Source organism: Triturus cristatus, chromosome 4_2 (genome assembly GCF_964204655.1).
Source record: "Triturus cristatus chromosome 4_2, aTriCri1.1, whole genome shotgun sequence".
In the NCBI taxonomy this organism is placed as follows: domain Eukaryota; kingdom Metazoa; phylum Chordata; class Amphibia; order Caudata; family Salamandridae; genus Triturus; species Triturus cristatus.
In genome coordinates this window covers 831387818-831400358 of record NC_140586.1, presented here as the reverse complement: position 1 = coordinate 831400358, position 12541 = coordinate 831387818, and the positions used below count along the sequence as shown (strand labels likewise).

The 12541-nt window shown below is 50.7% G+C and overlaps 1 protein-coding gene across 2 annotated transcripts in view; it reads left to right on the top strand.

Annotated features, from left to right (window-relative positions):
• The window catches only part of KIF2C (kinesin family member 2C), a 1365901-nt gene that overhangs the window by 945453 nt on the left and 407907 nt on the right, over window positions 1-12541 (top strand). The gene's annotated exons all lie outside the window — the stretch shown is intronic.

Below are 12541 nucleotides of genomic sequence, written 5' to 3'. Positions count from 1 at the left end.
AAGACCTTTGCAGCTTAGACTGGCCAACTGAAGAGACTGATGTGATTAGTTTTGAAGGATTTTCAAAGATACCAACTTGTGTGGATTTCCGAGAGATGTGGCTTCTCTTTAGATGGAAGGGTGTGCTCCCTTCAAACTCCAGTCAGTCCTTCTAGAACCTCAGATGTGGATAGCATGACATCCTAGGAAGTCACCGGCAGACAACTGTAGCACTGCTGTCTCAGATGTAACTTACTTCTAAATCCTTCAACCAGAAATCTCAAGGAACAGTGGTACCCTTCGTTCTATAGCATTGACTCTTTCATGGTCATTTTCTTGAGTTAGTCTTGGTCATGCATTGTAGTTTGTATGGCATTGTAGTCTCAGTGAACATTGAAAGCAACCATGTGCTATTTGCTTTCTGTCCACCTCCCTATGTGACCAACACGTTTTCCAAGTGGAGAGACAGAGCTCAACTACCATAGTCTCACCAACACATCTAATTTAGGAGCCCAGCAAACAGCTGTTCACATTCTGTTGCCCTATGTATTCTCTGTAATTTTTTTACAAGGAATGGGGCAAAACTAGAAGTGGTGTAAAATGGGAACTGCATGTAACAAAGTACGTGAATTACCCCGGCATAATTTCCATTTTACCCATGCCTTGTTAGAGCCATGTCTGTGGTTTGATTCTGGTGCATAACTCATATTGGAGACTTGTGCAAAGTCCTATCCAAATATTTATAAAATTCCACTTCATAGACATTAGTCTCCACCCAAAACAGAGGGTACTTAGTTTTAACCAAAATGTTAGAACAATTTATTTATATTTATTTTTAGGACTTTTTTTGCACAATATGTATGAGTGGAAAGTTTCCTATAAAGGCAGATTTAGTTATTGTGAAATATATTCTAATCCAAATGTAATGCATGGGATTTTGCTTAACTCTCTTTACAGTAGCTGACTTGTGAGCATCCAGTGGCCTGTTGTAAAGAAATGAAATAGCTGCTCAGCTGTAATAACTTACTACTGTTGAGTTCTGATGTCACAATGCCTGTTGCCAGCAGCCGAAGGGAAAGGCAGGTCAGGTCACGAAACATAATTTTAAAAACATGCCTTTTCTTTCTTCTGCTCGGGTTTTGTAGCAGTACAGTGACGAGCAGAAAGGAGATATATATGGCAACATGTTTTTGGATTATTTTTTTTGCATTTCTTAGGTGATTATTTAAGTTAGTCTTGCTGCACATTGCGAGCAACTGCACTTTTGTTTTTTTTAAACTGACTTGTGTTAAACAAACCCCTTCTGTTACCTCCGGTATGGCTCGCCCAGCTTGGTTGCTGAAAGATATGCAGAAGCCATGCGCCCCCTTCTCCACCACTCTGCAAACCCACCCCCTTGAGCTCTACTGATTGGGGGATGAAGTCCACTTTTCTCCCGAGGGACCTTGGGGGCCAAGAAGCCCTCATGGTACCTCTTGTAGGTCCTACACAGGATTCCTGATAGATGGATGGAGGCCCGGACCCCTTTCTCTTCCACTCTGCAAACGCAACTACTACTTAAAAAACATAGAAATTCACTGAAAAAAACAAAGGTTACAGGGCGTTATTATTAGGAATTAACATTTAAAAGACCTTAGAAATTCACTGATAAGACAAACCAATGGTTACAGGGACGTTATAGTTATACCAACATTTCTGATGGATACATCTACCAGTGGATTCATCACCTTGTGAATATCCCCTGCGCCAGCATTCCACGGAACTTTTTTCCCCAGCACTCCACGTTGACGTGGGCGACGTCATAATGCATCGGCTCCGCTCGCGACTCCGTATGACGTCACCGGAGCCATAAGAGGCCCACGTCGGCGTGATGACGTCGGTTCCCTTTTTTCCGCGCCGTCGACGCGCAACGGTTTTTCCAGTACTCTCCTGCTACTTTGTAGTTGTAAGGTGTTACTGTTGTAAAATCTGTAATGTCTTCGACGAGGAAGTCGGGCTTTAAGCCCTGTAGGGAATGTGGCGGCCATATGTCGATGACGGACCCACATGAGGACTGCTTGTGGTGCCTTTGGTCGGACCACGATGTTGAAGATTGTGCATGCTGTAGGAGGATGAATCCGAAGCCATTAAAGGAAAGGAAGGCTAAGCTGTTTATGGCGAAGATCGGTAAGGAGAAGAGAGGGAGAAAGAAGAAGTCGAGGCCGGAGTCGTCGGCTTCGAGGTCCTCAAAGTCGAAGAAACATCACAAAAAAAGGAAACATTCTTCAAGACACCGGTCTTCGAAGAACAGGAAGTCGAGGTAGACTTCGCCCCGACGACGTCGAAGTAAGGACTTGTCACCTTCACCTTCTAAATTTTCGGGGAGGATCTCCTTCGCCGAAGCGGGCTCCAGCGCGACCACCGGCGCAGTCACCGGCGTCGTCTCCGGTTCCAGTGGAGTCGCCTGTTTCTGATGGTGAACAGGAACAAAGGGAAGAGCCTACTCCGGTGCCTGAAGATTCTACGGCTCCAGTAGAGGACACTGCGGCGCCGCTGCCAGGTACTCTGCAGAGGGATACAGGTTCAGTACCTTATCCTCAGTTCCCGGCTCCAGGTACTGATTCTACACAATTCTTGAATGCCATGTATGGTATCTTTAATAGGGCGGCCTTCCCATCCGGAGCACCAACTGGTCCCGTGGGTCCCATGGCGTATACGCTAGGGGTGCCGCAGCATTACGCTCAGTCCCCCTTTATGCTCTTTCTGCCGATGGCGCCTTCGTGACAGTTTCCGGCGCCGTCTGGGGATCCGTCACGGCTTCGGCTGGATCATCCTGCTTCAGAGCCTTCCTTGACGCCGTTGCCGACTCCATCGGCACCGCGTCCGGCGCCACCGACTCCGATACCTCTGGCTCCACCGACGCCGCATAAGACGTCTACGTCGCCGGCTCCCCGGATTCGATCAAGAAGGAGGCCCAAAGGGTATTGCAAGAAGGAAGGTATAGAGCAGAGGTAGAGGAAGGTGAAGTGGACACATCCTCTGATGAATTTGAGGGGATACAAGAGGCTAGTGGCCTGGATACGACCCCAGAGTGGGAGCACACTTCATCAAGATCCTCTCTACCACAAGAATTGGCACCCTACCATGTGGTTATTAAAAAGGCCGCAGAACTGTTAGATTTACAATTACCCTCTGCAGAGTAGAAGTCTAACTTGCTGACGGAGGTGCTGCACTCTCCTACGTTGACTTCAGAGCCTTTACTGCCTTTTAATGAGGCCATCTTGGAGCCTGTTTTGGAGGTATGGAGAAAGCCACTTTCTTCTCCGACGGTTTCCAGACAGGTGGCGAGAAGATACAGGGTGGCGCCTGGGGATCCGGATTTTCTATCTACACACCCGTCTCCAGAGAGCCTAGTTGTGCAGGCATCCTGCGCAAAGCATGCTTCGGGGGCTTTCCCTCAGTCTCCTGCAGATGGGGAGTCCAAAAAGGTCGACCATGCGGCTAAAAAGACTTTCTCTTCAGGAAGTATGGCACTAAAGTCTTCCAATGCCACGTGCTTGCTGGGTCGTTACGTGCATGCCTTAATGGACTCAATGAAGTCTTTAGCCCGTAAGCTGCCTGAGGGTGATAAGGCGTCCTTCTTGGAGGTAGTTGCAGACACTCAGGCCGCTGCAAGACAGGTGATCCAATCAGGGCTTGATACGGCAGATTCGGTGGCGAGAATAATAGGCTCATCCATAGCCACAAGAAGGCAGGCGTGGCTCCGTTCATCTGGATTCTCCGCGGATGTTCAGGCCACATTAGTGGATTTGCCGTTTGATGGGCAGAAGTTATTTGGAGAAAAGGCAGACTCTGCCCTACAAAGATTTAAAGACAGCAGGTTAACGGCTAAGTCTTTGGGTATGCAAGCACCTGCTAAGGGATCTGCTTTTAAGATGTTTAGGGGTTTCGGAAGATCATCCTTTCGCTCCTTCCGACAGCCTCAGCAGCAACAGCAGAATCCCCTCTATAGGTCCTATAGAGGGAGACAAAGGGGTCGGAGAGGTTCTGGACGCAACCCCTCTTCTTCTTCCTCCTCCTCCTCTGCTCCCAATGAGGCTTCAGGGAAGCAGCCCTAGATCCCCCATCCCGGATCATGTAAGACCTGTGGGGGGTCGGGTGTCCTACTTTCTACGGGGTTGGAAATCTGTTACGACAGACCTTTGGGCTTTGGACCTCGTAGAGACTGGGTACGCCCTTCCCTTTCGGGAGTTGCCTCCCCCTTACCCTCCTTGCCAAGGTTACTGCTCAGAGGACCATCTGCTTCTCCTGAAGAAAGAGGTTCTAGCTTTGCTTCAAAAGGGTGCAATAGAGGTGGTTCCGGAGCAGGAAAGGGGTCAGGGATGCTACTCCCGGTATTTCCTGATTCCCAAAAAGGACGGCAGATTGCGTCCGATACTGGACCTCAGAATCTTGAACTTTTACCTGAAACAGGAGAAATTCAAGATGCTGACCCTTGCGCAGGTTCTTCAAGCGTTGCAGCAAGGAGACTGGATGGTGTCGCACGACTTGCAGGATGCATACTTTCATGTCCCAATCCTGAAGTCGCACAGGAAGTATCTCCGTTCTGCGGTTGAGTCGCAACATTACCAGATTGCGGTCCTTCCGTTTGGTCTTACTACCGCACCTCGAGTCTTCACAAAGGTGATGTCAGTGGTGGCTGCTCATCTCAGGAGGTCGGGGATTCCGGTTTTCCCCTACCTGGATGACTGGCTTCTGAAGGCGGAGTCCCCAGAGATGGTGCAGCGTCATCTGCAGGTGACATCTCGGCTGTTATTCGACTTGGGTTTTTCGATCAATGTGCCCAAATCTCACCTGGTGCCCTCTCAACGCAACCTGTTCATATGGGCGGTACTGGACACTACTGTGTGTCGAGCATTTCCTCCTCCACAAAGAATTCTCGACATTCAGGAGATGGTCCCTTTATTCCACAATGGAGCGGTTGTTCCAGTTCTGAAGGTCCTTCGCCTGCTCGGTCTGTTCGCTTCCTGCATTCTGTTGGTCAACCATGCACGCTGGCACATGAGGGCGCTCCAGTGGTGCCTCCGCAAGCAGTGGTATCAGCACAACGGGGATCTCAGGGTGTCGATCAAGGTCTCCAGAGAAGCTGCAGCGGATCTATCTTGGTGGAGGGCAATCTGTCGCAAGGAAAGCCCTTCCATCTGACTCCGTCGGTGGCCACAGTGATAACGGATGCCTCCACCCTAGGGTGGGGTGCTCATCTGGGGGGATCTGGAGATCAAGGGTCTTTGGTCTCCAGAGGAAAGGTTGCTTCACATCAACCTTCTGGAATTGCGGGCGATTCGTTTGGCGCTCAAGGCCTTCCTCCCTTCCCTTCGCGGTCAGTCGATTCAAGTCCTGACAGACAACACTACCGCGATGTGGTATGTCAACAAGCAGGGAGGAGTGGGGTCTCTTTGTCTATGCAGAGAGGCCCTGCGTCTATGGTCCTGGGCTCAGGACCATCAGATTTGTCTGATGGCAAATCATCTGGCCGGTGTGTTGAATGTACATGCGGACAGTCTCAGTCGGCAGTTCTCCGCCGAGCACGAGTGGAGGCTCCATCCGGAGGTGGTTCGTCACGTCTTTCGGACGTGGGGGACACCTCGGGTGGACCTGTTCGCCACTCGCGAGAATGCTCACTGCCCGTCATTCTGCAGTCTCCAGTATCCGATGCAGGGAGCGTTGGGGGACGCGTTTCAGTTGAGTTGGGGCTCACCATTCCTTTTCGCATTTCCTCCCATACCCTTGATTCCTCGGGTTCTGAGGAAGATTCGCCAAGACCGGGCTCAAGTCATATTGATCGCCCCGGATTGGCCAAGAAGGGTGTGGTACACAGATCTTCTCCACCTCTCCTCGTGCCCTCCGCTCCGTCTCCCTCTGAGGGCAGACCTCCTCTCGCAGTCGGAGGGGCAGGTTCTACACCCCCACCTCCAGAGCTTACACCTTCATGCCTGGAGATTGAACGGGGCAACCTGAGTTCTTTCTCTCTCCCACCTGATGTGGTGGATGTTATTTTATCGGCCAGGCGAGACTCCCCCAAGTCCATTTACTCCTACAGGTGGTCGAAATTTGTTAAATGGTGTGGGGAGAGATCCATTGACCCTTTAAAAGCCCATCTTTCTAATGTGCTCCAGTTTGCTCTTTCCTTGGCTCAGCAGGGCTGTGCTGTGGCCACGGTCAAGGGCTATCTTTCGGCCTCATCGGCTTTTCTATGCCTTCCAGATCAACCGTCGCTATTTAAATCTCCGGTTGTTCTGAGGTTTATCAAGGGCCTTACAAACCTGTTTCCTCCCACTCCATTTGTAATGCCACAGTGGGACCTTAATCTTGTTTTAACTTTTCTGATGGGGTCTCCGTTTGAGCCTCTTCATAGTTGTCCTTTGAGGCTGTTGTCCTTTAAGACGGGCTTTCTTGTAGCCATAACCTCGGCAAGGAGGGTGAGTGAGCTTCAAGCTCTAAGTTCCAAACCTCCTTTTCTTTCATTACATGCTGAAAGGATGGTTCTCAGGACCAGGGCTGCTTTCCTGCCAAAAGTTGTTACTCCGTTTCATTTGGGGCAGTCTATTACTCTCCCTGTTTTTTATCCACCTCCTCATCCCTCCAAAGAGGAGGAAAGACTCCATCGCCTGGACCCAAAGAAGGCTGTGAGTTTTTATCTGGACAGGACTAAGGACTTTCGTCTAGATGATCAACTCTTCATTCGCTATGTTGGTAATTCGAAGGGAAAAGCGTTGCACAAGCGCACTTTATCGAGATGGATTATCCTTGCCATCAAGATCTGCTACGCCCTGGCTGGTAAGACTCCTCCTGAGGGTATTAGAGCTCATTCGACTAGAGCAAAATCATCTACATCTGCTTTGGCCAGGGGGGTTCCTGTGGTAGATATTTGTAAAGCTGCGACTTGGGCCTCCCTCCATACTTTCGCGAAGCATTATTGCTTGGACTCCGAGATGAGGAGGGAGGGCCACTTCGCGCGCTCTGTGTTGCAAGACTTTCTGGTATAGGAAGGTGGACACCCTCCTCCGGGAGTGGGGACTGCTGTGGGAATCTATTCACAAGGTGAAGGAATCCACTGGCAGATGTATCCATCAGAAGAACAAGTTACTTGCCTTCGGTAACGCTTTTTCTGGTGGATACAGTATCTGCTTGTGGATTCCTCACTGGCCCACCCGCCTCCCCGTTGTCCACCTTTGTATACCATGAAAGAGGTCTTGTTGAAATGTTTTTATACTTTCTTGTACATTTGTAGGAAATGCTTGTTTATTTAGCATTCCTTTTCTTTGTATACTATGTATATGTGGTTGTTTATGGTATACTGTGTATACTTTGAGTCTGTCGTTGGTCCACCTGTTCGCCTCGGAGGCACGGAAAAAATGGGTGGAACTGACGTCATCACGCCGGCGTGGGCCTCCTATGGCTCCGGTGACGTCATACGGAGTAAAGAGCGGAGCCGATGCATTGACGTCGCCCACGTCGACGTGGAGTGCTGGGGAAAAAAGTTCAGTGGAATGCTGGCGCAGGGGATATTCACAAGGTGAGGAATCCACAGGCAGATACTGTAGCCACCAGAAAAAGCGTTACCGAAGTAAGTAACTTGTTCTTCACTCTTACAAAACCAGAGAACTGTAGCAGTTCTAATTAGCTCAGCTAACTATAACTTACGCCCCCTCAATTCCCTGCGTATGACCTCATTTATTGCATCACTCATGATTTGGTCTGTGACCTCACTCAGGACAACACTGATGTTGGACTTGGCCCTTCTGGCAGGTTCACCCCTGAACTTTTTGCTTTTTATTGGTGACTTGGTGTGGTGATTTTTTTGGTTTCTGCGCACTTTCCCTGTGTCCCAGGGTAAAGTGTGTGCACACTCTGAGTGCATGTGGTGAGATAGGCCTGCCCTCCCATAGGAATGCATGGGGAATGTATGTGTCCCTAGTAGTTCCTGATGCGTGGGGTGTGCAGGCCCGAGTTTGGTATGTGCGGACTCGTGTGATTGAATGCTGCGCGATGATGTGTGCGGCGTGCATGTACCTAGTGTGGAAGTGCCACTTCTAGAAGTGGGCACTTCTGTGTGCAGTGTGTCTGGCGTGTGATTGGCTGGAGCTGGCTGGTGAGCCTGGCTCCAGGAGTCTGGTTGGGTCTGCCCCAGTGGTGAGTGTGAGATTAGCATGCTGATGGCTGGGGAGGAGTGCACCTTGGACCTGAATAGGGCAGGGTTTTCCCCACACAGTGCTGGCTCCGCCCCCTGTGGTGCGACTGACGACCCTAGCCCTGCCAGTGAATAGAGTGAGGGGCTGAGCACATCAAGGGTGCTCCCCAACCAGCTGCGACTGGTTTTCCCCCTCACCCTGAACCCAGAACAAAGGGTTTTGCTGTATAAAAATGGGGCTGTGTCCCCACAGAAACTATTCCCTTCCAGGATCCTGAGGGGGGCTGCTGCTGCTGGAGGCCAGGAGGAACCGCCACTTTGGACTGCCTTCCTGCCTGAAGGGCCCAGTGAGCTGGCCCCTGGCCCAGCCTTGCCCCCTGCCCACCTTCCTAGGGACTTTTTGCTGGACTTTGTTGTTATCCTTCTTAAAGCGCTGGGAGCGCTTTATTTGCATCCCTAAGTGCCTGGAAGCGCTTTTATTTGTCCTAGCGCTAGGAGCGCTTTATTGCTGCAAGCCGGTGCCCACCCGGCATTTCCCCCGTGCGGTGCCAATCCTGAAATCCCCTGGCAGGTGCCCACCCTGCCAGGGACCTTGCCGTGCTCGTTGGCGGGTGCCCACCCCGCTTATTTGTTTATTTCACGGCGGGTGCCCACCCCGCCGTACATCCACTGTAACGAGGGAGCCTACCCCTCTTATTGCCGAGTTTTAAAATCACCGCCGCGGCCGGGCTCACAGGAAGTCAGGCAGGCTGCAGGCGGGACTCCGGGACAACCGGAAGTAGGAGGGCGGGAGCCTACCCCGCCTCCTTCCGAAGACTCGTGGCTGGTCTGGTATCCCCCTCGAGACCCAGGCGGGAGCCTACCCCGCGCTGGGCCAGCCCGGAGAAGAAGCAGCACCCCGCGACCCAGGCGGGAGCCTACCCCGCACTGGGCCGAGCATCGGATCGAGTCCCCCGAGGAGGATCCTCGCCGGTCTGGATCCACCCGGTGAGTGAGGGGGCGGTGTGTTCCGGTCGCGAGCCGGCAAAGGCTCTGACCAGCGGGAGCTTGGGGTGCTTGGTTTGAGCGCTCGAGCGCTCCCATGAGCGGGGCCCACCCGATTAAAGGAGCCTGCGAGGCTCCAACGCGCCCCCACCCCCCTTCCCCCCCAGCTATTTCAGAGCCTGCAAGGCTCAGGGGGGCAGCGGTGTCTTTAGAGAGTCCCCCGAGTGGGACTCTGCGGAAAGCAGTGTTCCCGAGCCCCGAGAGGCTCCAACGAGGCACTCCTTGTTTTTAGAAGAGCCCAGGGAGGCTCTAAACCTACGGGGGCATTTCGTCCATGACCAGAGCGGCCCCGGAAGGCAGTGGGCCGCTCCGACGTTATTTAGAGGGGCACATTTGTTTATTGAGCCTGTGAGGCTCTAACGGGGGCATTGCTTGATCGTCCAGAGCCCAGAGAGGGCTCAAGAGGCACGCCGGTGCCAGGTTCTTTTTCCCAGCTGCCCAGCACTTAGTGGGCAGCTGCAATGTTTAGGTTGTGCCCTGTTGCTTTACGTTCTAGATTGCGCAGCCTGCGCAATCTTGCCCTGACTCTGTGGACAACGGGCGCTTGAGCCCATGAGAGGCCAGTTGGCCTAGGGACTGCCACAGGTGGTGGCTAATGTGAGTTCTTGCGCCATTGTGTTTCCCTGCACCTCTCAATGTGTTTATGCGTCATGTGCTTTGCTTTACACCGCTGAATGTATTTTATGCATCATGTGTTTCCCTTGTTCTACACCTCTGAATGTGATGCATCATGTGTAATGTGCGTTTACCCCTACAGGTATTGTGATACTTAGGTGGTTGTTTTCTCTTAGTACAGGTGGTGCTAGTGAGGTCCTGATTCCCTGTGCAATATTGTCCTAAGGTGGTTAGGGTTGCGTAGGTGGTACTTACCTGATACCAGTAGTTACTGGTTGTGTGCTACATTTGCTATTTTGTACTACAGTATTATTCCTATGTTCTAAAAAGTGCTAATTCCTGACAGTGGTCCATGTGGCCCTGTCCCCTGTACATATAATCCCTTGTAAATTCTGCCCGTGCCTGTTGGCACATTGTAGAGTGTGTGTTTTTATCTGATGTGTTGTGTATAATACAAAGGGTATTTTTATAGAATACCTTGTGTGGAGTTTCCTTTGTGGTGAGCCTTGGGTGTTGTTGCTGGGTGCGCGCGCAAACGCTTTACACATCGCCTCAGAGATAAGCCTGGCTGCTCGTGCCAAGCTACCAAGGGGGTGAGCAGGGGTTATCTTTGGCGTGTACCTTCTTTGCCCTGACTAGAGTGGTGGTTTCTGCCTGGCTTTGGCGCAAGCCCTAGCCAACCAGAAATCCCATTTCTAACAACTGACATCTCAAGTTACTTCTCTGACGACAACGCTGACATCATCCACACACCTACTCACTGATTTATAGAGCCACTCGCACATCAACTCACCCATACAGCCACTAACGCAACTACTAACTCAAACAGCCACTTTTGCACCTACTCACTGACCAATACAGCGACTCACACAACCAGTCATACAGACTCTTACCCACTAAGAGCCATTCTCTTACTTAGTCACCTATACAAATACCCGCATACCTACTCACTTACCCATAGTCACTCACACATCCCCTCACCCACCCATAGTTACTCACACATCCACTCAGTTACGGATAGATATTCTAACACATCTACTTATCTATACAGTCACTGTGACAGGTACATACTCTCCTATACAACCTCTCACACTCACCGATACAGCCACTCGCACACATTCACCCATCCATACAACTACTTACACACCCTCTGTATTGCTTCGCCCTCCCAAATAATAGAAAATACTGCACTCCCCGCATGGAGGCACAAACAGCGAAGCAATAAAAACACCACCAGGAAAGGGATTTCACTCTTCTAAAATGACACATCAAAAGACTGCTTTCAGAATAAGGCATGGGGTTTTATTTGTGCAACAATCTAACAAAAAGGCTTTGCCAGATGTCATATGAACATTCAAATGTGTGTGTGTGTGTGTGTGTGTGTGTGTGTGTATATATATATATATATGTAAGGAATCCCCTCCCGCACATGGATTCCCTCCCACGATGCCACTTCCGTGAACCTGGTGCGCTTGGAGGAGAGCGGACTACAACTCCCAGAATTCCCTCCGGCAACAATTGCCTTTTGCCACTCAAGAGTTCTGGTTACATAACACCAAGGGAAACGCCTAGTTTTCCTGTTATGCAACTCAAAAGTCATGGTTATACAACGCCGAGAGTACTACTTAAGGAGAAGATCACTGGGACTCGGCGTCGGATATTCTGATCTTTGCCGGAGTACCTGGTTGAGGTACACGGACCCGTTGGTGAGTTGAGCGGCGGAAGGAACATTCTAAGGAGCGGAGGAGAGGTGCTGGCGTGTGCTTCCTGCCCGTGTCCTGTCCCGTTCTGAGAGCCGTATTCAACGTCATTGGGCACAAGTCCCGTTAGTAGAGCCGAAGCTCCCAACGGCCTGACAATTTGGAGAAAACGAGGTTGGTGCGAGCCGAAGCTCCCAACCCTCGTTCCTTGGGTAAACACACGCTTAGAGCTAAGACGCTATCCAGGAGGTGTTTCCGCGTCTTAGCCATCGACACTCGTAGGAGAACTGGGATAGGTAGAGCGGCTGCTCCCATCCATTCTCTGCGCCACCTTGGGTATCCTCACTTAAACCCGGATACAAGAGACGCACACTAGGAGGTGTTCCCAGCGTTTGTGTTGTGGCAGCACTCTGGGGGATACTGGTAGAGCGGCTGTTCCCAGGTGGTAGAGAGCCCGGCCGGGTGACTCCCACGTGCCCCCCGTAGATTCCACAACCTTGGAACTACCCTTCACAGCGGTCGAGTTGTGGTAAATAAAATTCCTTTACCGGGACTGAATTTGATACAGAAACATTATAAAATAGCTCAGTAAAATGAGAGGCAGAATCCGTGATATTAGAGTTTCGGAATGGGCTTTATTCCAGTGCTCGATTTTAATCGGTTGCTCCAAGTTCCATCACCACGGGGGTTCAGGAAGTGAAGTACATACTTTATTGACAAGAAATGACTTTTATAGTACATACATGACAATGAAGCGAATGCAGTAGGCGTAACAATTGATAAGGAAAATGACGATTTGTTCTGCGTAACCAGAAATGGGTGTAATAAGGCGTAAAAAGGAACATAATTGGTTATGATGTCATATATAGGTGGATCTATAAGATAATACTTGGCATAGATGCGCGCGCAGCAGTATGACGTGTAATTGACGTGTAACTAGGGGGTGAAGGGGACTTGACATTTAGCTCTACATGTGGAGACAAAAAGTCTGGGGGGTCAAGTCAACCTAATCCCAAATCATATCTAACATCCT